Source organism: Chaetura pelagica, unplaced genomic scaffold, assembly GCF_000747805.2.
Source record: "Chaetura pelagica isolate M959 unplaced genomic scaffold, ChaPel_1.0 scaffold79, whole genome shotgun sequence".
NCBI classification, from domain to species: domain Eukaryota; kingdom Metazoa; phylum Chordata; class Aves; order Apodiformes; family Apodidae; genus Chaetura; species Chaetura pelagica.
Window position 1 is genome coordinate 2,223,295 of NW_009969339.1, and position 5,766 is coordinate 2,229,060.

Here is a 5,766-nt window from a genome sequence, read left to right on the forward strand (position 1 = left end):
CGGGTCTGGCCCCGAGGGAGTTCCCCCGGCAGCCTGGTCAGGACGTGCCTCCCCCGGGCTGCCCCGCACCGCAGGGTGCGTGAGGGGCGCGGGGAACACGCACGCAGGGTCTGTTGTTTGCTTGGAAAGCTGGGGCTGTTTCCCTGCAAACCATCTCGGCTGTCTGCGAGCTTGATTTCAAACCGGAGGAGGCGAAACAGTGACCTAAACGGCTTTTAGGGTGCTACCAGGAAAGTGCAAAAGAAGTACAGGGTGTTGCTGCTTTTCCTCTTTCCTGAGACAGTGAGAAGGGGATGGAGGAAAAGAAGGGCAAGACCTAGTTGCACTGTAAACCAGGGTTTCATCCTGCAGTTTTCCACACTGCTCAAGTGCCCCTTCTTCTATGTGCCCCCCACCACAGCCCATCACTTCCCTTTCTCAGGGCTTTCGGTCAGCAAGGGGGTCATAAACTACTAAAACCCAGCTGGAAAAATTAGTGTTGAATCTACCCATGCACTCCCAACATTTAATCTCAAAGTATATTTTAGCAGAGCAGCATTAATGGAATTTATAGAAAAGTCCTGTTAGTTTTGTTTTCCCTGATCCCCTTTTGGAGCCGTGATTTCTATCAGCTGTAGAAATGTAAATGCTATAGAAGAGCTGGGACTGTAAGGAAGGAGATTGCCAGATGCAAGATACAGGCAGCCTTATTATCCAGCAAAGGGGACTGAGGAGTGATTAATCACAGTATCAAACCAATGTATATAATGTCAGAGTACTTTCCACGGGGTTTACAAGAATTAAGCATGTCTAGTTATAAATTATGCTGGTATTAAAGGCCAGGGACCAGCTGTCCTAAATTTCTAAATAGTCAGCTAAGTCTTGAGATTTACAATTCTGCTCCATCTGGGTGAAGCACAGCCTGCCTACACCTTTTCTTTAATCATACCATCCACATAAAATTAAACCGTCCAATTTAATGGAAACACAGGCTTTTATTTGGAGTACACAAAAGATTCAGGTCGGGTGTTGCTAGTAGAGATCAAGGTTACCATGCTAACAGTGGGTAATGCGGGTTTCTACCCTTGCTGTGACACAGACAACCTGTGTAACAGCTTCACCTCAATGTGCTTCAAATCCCAGTCTGTGTAATGGGGATAATACTGATGGGAGCTTCTCGGGAACATGTATTAATGAACACAGGGAAAAAAATTGATGGTGAGGAGGTGCTAATGGGTCATGTAAGTATGTAGTAAACAGGACGTTTGATTTGGACACCTCAGTGTCTGAATTGTTGGGCTCAGAATTGCAATATGAGAAAACCTATGCAAAAAACTCCTTAGGTACTTGGACTGTCTGGTCAAGGTACTACAGATGAAGTTGAATCTCAGATTGGACTGTCATTTCATTTACACTGGGTGTAAACAAGAAACAACTCCACTGACCTCAGCAGAGCAACACGGAAGAAAAACGAGGTGTGTCTGGCACTTTCATTTTTTCTTTGTTGTTGTAAAAAGTTTGATATCACCAACACCATGATACACCTGGTCTTTCAACGTCTCAGATCAGTATCTGAGAGAAGTGGAGTTATTCCATAACCTGACACTGGTGTAAATAAGAGAGAGTTTGGCCCACACACAACTAGATTATAATCACAGTTCCAGCACCACCTCCCTGCACTCTCAGGCCAAGCAACTTCTCTGAATATGTTTCTTCATTTCTATAATAACACCTTTCCTGCATGTTCTGAGGACTAACAAGCTGAATGTTTTGTAATAAGCTTTAAAGATGCTGGGTGCTGTGTGAAGGCACAGATACAGGACACATTCAGAGGAAACTGAAAAGGAAAAGCCTTAAACAAAGTCATCTTCTCCGTTTCCGAAAAGGGGGCTAGAAGTTACTGATGTTACACAGGGTCCCCCAAGGTGTGGAAGTAGTTAATTTACAGTGAGACTGACCAACCTTGTTAAAGTAACATGACGTTTGTGCTGTTTAAAGGATCTAGTTCACTTTGCAGATATAACCCAGAGAAGTCATCTGCAATTACTCTTCAGGATGAAAAGAAGTGCCACAGCTTGCTCCAGTGGCAAAGCACATCTGTTTGGAGGGGATGGTGTGCAGGCTGTCTGTGGGTCAAGGCTTACTACTGTCTTTTATTCCAGTGTTTGAAATATGATCCAGGAGTATTTTTTTATTGCCTGTATTAGCATTTCCTGGCATAGTAGTACCTGTGTTTGATCAGTTGGATGTAGCTGATTCACCTACTTTTTTGATACCTAGATATTCTTTTGAAAAAGATATGAACTTCTCTATAGTGATAGAGATGCAGGTTTTTCAACCCAGACTACTGGATACAGTGTGATAATAGCAATATTCATTTGCCAGTTATAGAACACATTTCATACACAGAAACCAAAGTACTTTATTTTTGTAAATCACAAGTAAATAATACTCAGGAAAGCTCAGTCTGGCCAGTGGCCTGTTGGGAGGCCTTGGTTAAATCACTTAACCTAGCTACACGTTCATTTTATCATCTTTGTATTTATCCTCTGACAACATCTATTGGATATTGAGTATTAGCCTCTCTCCTTTGAGACCTACCAGTAAAGTGCACTCTGGAAGAGCTAAGCAGGGGTTCTGAGTGTTTATTTAAATGAGAAAATTTTGATAACAGGATCAAAGTAACACAGAAAGTCAATGAAGGTACTGAAAGGAAAACTTTCTGAATTCCTGCTCTGTGCCCTGCCTGCGTGGGAGAAACTGCAAAGGGAAAAAATAAAAACTAGCATTTATCTTCTTTGCCTAGATAAAACTTTAAGCCTTATATGGTCATAAGCAGTAGCAGAGAAAGGAGAAAATAAATACCTTGATCTTCATGTGAGAAAATGAGAGTTCACTTTTGGCTAATGTCACCAAATAAAGAAATCTATGTTTCAGTCCTCCACCAAGAACACACTGTTGAACACAATTAAGGTTCTCTCTGCTTTACTGGGCAGCCACACTATTTCATGCTGTGATCTTGTCGGATCCCACAAGCTAAGCATGATTGGGCTGAGTCAATAGTTGGTGTGAAAATTGCCAGGGAAAGCCATGTCCTGCAGGTGTTGTTGACTGAGCAAAGTGTCCTTCCCTCCATCCTGCATTAATGTGTGGAGACAGTGCTAGGGGGCACTGCGCTGCAAGGGATGGCGGCATTTTTTGCGGATGAAGCCAAGTTTCTTGCAATATCTAAAGAACCTACCCTGCTCAAAAGGAGAGATATCATGCTGGGCATCTCAGTTAAATTTCGGGAGAAAGAACTACCTTATGCTTATGCATCGATACTCACTGCAGTTTACATCAGGAGTGTATTAACAATATCATTTTCCTTCCACAAGTCCTGCTTGTGGCTGAGAGGAACATCCCAGAGATAGTTGCAGAGACTCAGATAAAAGCACCTCGGGATGTTCCTTCAAGAGTCATAAGGTGTTGCTGTAAATGAACTGGAGGTATAGTTAGTTACTTCCCTTCTGACCAGGTTGCATTGTAAGGGATGCTGGGTGCTGGCAGAAAGCTGCTTCTGAACTGACAAGGGCACCTGAATGTAAGTTGTGCTTCATCAAAATACAGGAGCTGCTGACTGAAAAAAAAAAAAAAGAAAAAAAAAAAAGAGAGAGAGAGAGGAAAGAAAGGCAGGAAGAAAGGAAAAGAGGGAGAGAAAGAGAGGGAAAGACAGAAAGAAAGAGAGAAATACCCCTGCAACCACCACCTCCAGAGAAAAAAACCCTGACACGTGTAGTGGCTAAAAACACTCCAGCTTATGATCAGACCTCAGCTGCCTTAAACTGAGCATGGCATGAATGAAGTCAGGAGACTTCAGCCTTGAGTCCAAACAGTCCTGCCACCTCCATGAACAATATATTCATTTTGAAAGCTTCTGAAGTATGAGCATTTTTCCATTTTAACTTTTCCACAATAACTTAGCTTGATTCATTAGTGGAGTCCTGCCATTAACATTCTAAATTGTCCAGCTGCCAAGTTGCTCAAAAGCCTCCTCTTGTCCTAAAAACTTCTCTTGAAGCTGATGATCCTCGTATCTGTTACACCAGCTCAACATCACACCCTCTAGGAGAGATAATTGTTTTTCTGCTTTTATGCAGCAGTTGGGAAAGGTCAGGTGCTTTTCAGACCCGTCTGATGTCCTTTTTTATAGCACAGTTACACCATGTCATTGGGCAGTACAGAGTGGTCATGCATTGCATTACCAAAAGATTCTCCTATTTCCTGACTGGCTGTTTCTTCTGTAAAATGTCTGTTGTTTCTCACACTGCCCTATGAGAATACTGTTTTGTTTAAAATGTTCATACTTGCTATGTTTTCTGAGTGTGAAAAAGGTTGGAAAAAACCCTGTTAATTCCTCCATTGTATTAGTGAACTTCATATGCTTCTTAAAGTAAGAAGACTCTTTTTTCAAAGATGTCTTTGATTCTATAAATACATATGAAAAAAAAATCAATTTGATCTCTTTCTCTGAGGTAGCAAAGGAATTATGTCACCTTCCTGCCTACAAGCCAGACATAGGTAATAATCTATCCTGTTCCCAAGCTTTTAATTAGAGGTTCACTGTTGCACTTCCATCAGCTCTAATGGTTCTGTACTGTGTTCAGTCTTCATGGACCCCTTCCAGACTGTGCTTACAGAGAGCACCCAGCCTGGGAGCGGACCACAGGCACCATGTGTCAACCAGGAGTATTACATTATAAAGGATTGTAGAATATGAAATCATCTTCTCAGTCGTGTGGGGATCCTCCAGTCGGGCTGTGTTGTGGCATCAGCTGCATAAGGGCAACCAGGAAATATCTTTTAACAGCCCTTATCAAGCTGAAAATGTTTCCTGCACATGACTGCACTCTTTGGCCTAGATCCAGCAATACACTAAGGCACACGTTTGCCTTTAAGCACACAAGATGCTCTGCTGAAGTCAACAGGACCATTTACATGCACTAAGTTAAATATAAGCTTAAGTGCATTTCTGGATCAGGGCCAAAGGGCTCACTCAGTACCATGCAGGGTTCAAGCCAGGAGGCTATGATTAGATGGTCAGACAGAGTCCGGGAGGGAGGACATGATGTGATTTGCTTGGCTCTACCTGCCTGTTGCTTCATTCCAAGCAATTAATTTTCTCTCATTTTTGTTTAGAATAAGTTTTTCCATTTCTCTTGCTTTGCTTTCATGCTGCTGTAGCCATTTCCAAATTGAAGTTTTGTTTTTCTTTTTTAAACCCTTCTAAACTGCATCAATAGCTCTAAGTGACTGATAAAGAGATTGCAAATAGATGAAGTGCTTCAAATGGTAACAAGAGCCGGTGTTCCCAGAGCTTTGGAGGCTGGCACTAAGCAGAGAAGAGAGTAAGAGTGATTGAAAAACACTTTTCTGTTGTTCCTTTGTATGAACTGGTTTCTGGCTTATGCAATGCACAGTAATTAAAATGACTGGAATGCCTCAAATTTTTAAGAGCTCTTTAAGGCAGTTCCGTGGCATTGTGGCCAGCAGAGTTCATGAGCAGATTCATTACTGCAATTGAGGTTTGACGTTTCTATCAGCATAACTTGAAGAAGACAATATCTCTGTAGAGGCCTTCAATGGGAGTTTGAGGAAGAAGAAGTAGACATACAAAAGCAGTAACATCTGGTCCCTGAATCAGCTCCACAAGCAGCTATGGAGCAAGCCTTCCTTTTGGTGAGATGAGAGCCTGAAGGTTGGTATGGTCATCAGAGACCTCATTGCTTTCTTTCACTGTAGTCTTCA

At 42.3% G+C, this 5,766-nt stretch overlaps 1 protein-coding gene across 2 annotated transcripts in view; it reads left to right on the forward strand.

Annotated features, from left to right (window-relative positions):
* The window catches only part of SYN3 (synapsin III), a 179,259-nt gene that overhangs the window by 90,231 nt on the left and 83,262 nt on the right, over positions 1–5,766 (forward strand). The window lies entirely within an intron of this gene.